The sequence below is a fragment of the Orycteropus afer genome, unplaced genomic scaffold (genome assembly GCF_000298275.1).
Source record: "Orycteropus afer afer isolate SDZICR_OR568_19922 unplaced genomic scaffold, OryAfe1.0 scaffold00408, whole genome shotgun sequence".
In the NCBI taxonomy this organism is placed as follows: domain Eukaryota; kingdom Metazoa; phylum Chordata; class Mammalia; order Tubulidentata; family Orycteropodidae; genus Orycteropus; species Orycteropus afer.
This window is the reverse complement of record NW_006921995.1, coordinates 2,512,513-2,514,084: the sequence shown is the minus strand read 5'-3', so window position 1 is coordinate 2,514,084 and position 1,572 is coordinate 2,512,513.

The following is a 1,572-nucleotide window of genomic DNA, read 5'->3' as shown; positions in this document are numbered from 1 at the left end:
TGGGTGAGTATAAGGATCTCTGTGGCCCAAACAGATACTCCAGATTGTTTTTCCTCCTGTGTGTTAGACTGGGTTCTCTAGAGAAACAAAAGCAGTAAAGCTTATATAGAGAGAGAAAGGAAAATTTATCTTAGGAAAATGGCTCACACACATATAGAAGCAGGCAAGTCCAAAGTTCTTGGATCAAACATCAAACTGGAGGCTTTTCCCAACTCACAGAGCTGCAGGGGCTGAGGAGCTCAATGTTGGCAGGCAGTATACTGGCTATTGACTCCAACAAATGATGAATCCAAGATCTCCAGGCTGAATGGTCAATTGTTCACTCACGGACAGTTGTAGGCAGCACAATAGAACTCCAATCCACAGAAGAGTGTCTCTTTTCCCAGGAAGTCCATAAATATAGTGGAAGCAGGCCATACCCCTAGGGAAATTCCCTTTCAACAGATTGGCTGCTCAAAACATACACATCTGATCACATCATTGGAACAACTTACATCACAATTGCTTAAACCACACAGAATTGTGGTCCAGCCAAGTTGACACATGGTTCCAAATATCACACCCTGATGTTTGAGCTGTATGGACTGGGAACTGTTTGAGATTTGTGCTGAAAGTTACATGATCTAAGTTTTATTAGGATCACTGTAGCTACTGAAATGAGAATAAACTGAAGGAAGAAAGTGGAGAAAAAGTTGGAAGTCTACTATATGAAGTGATTAAAAGTAACAGTGACTAAGCAGTGTAGGTGTTGAGAAATATTTGGATTCTGAATACACTTTAAAGAGGAGTCAACAGGATTTGTTGATGGATCAGATATAGGGTGTGGTCTTCTTTCCTGAGCTCTAAAACTCCTGGTTTCTCTTCCACATTCTCATCTATCCATTAATTCAATATTTTTGAACATTCATTGTGTGATGAGAACTATAATTAGGCTAATGTGAAAATTAACATGCATCATTTCCTTTTTCTGAGGAGGATACTGTCTATTGGAGTGGATAAGACACACAAAAAAAATATATTCAAAATTTATAAATTATAACACCACAGAGAAAAAGTGATTAAATCCACTGTGGGATACTAGTGAAATCTTCATGGAATAAAAATCACATGTGAACTGGCATTTAAAGAAATACTGAAAGCTGAAGAATAGGAAGAAGGCTGTTCTCTGATCCAGATATTAAAAATAATGAGCTTATACTAAAGCAATGGCAGACTATGGAGAAAACCAAATAGAATCAAGAAAAATACAGTAGATAAAATAATAGAACTTGTTGAATAAATCAGGAATTGTGGATTTGGAGACTACTCCAGAATAGATTTAAAAGGCTGGAAGCCAGACAGAGGAACAGTCAGCCAGGTGGGGGTGACACAAAAGGTCTCCAACAGCAGGACAAACTTGTCTGTCGGTTTGTCCTACTGTGGTGACATATAGATGTGAGTTTTGAGGCTGAGCCTCTGATGTTTAAAACCCAGAGAGATGCACCTGGTGCACAGGTAACAGCCCAGCTTATAGACTGAGACAGACTAGGAAGATAGAAGAGGCCGTCCACTTCTGAAAGAATTGGCCAGGGA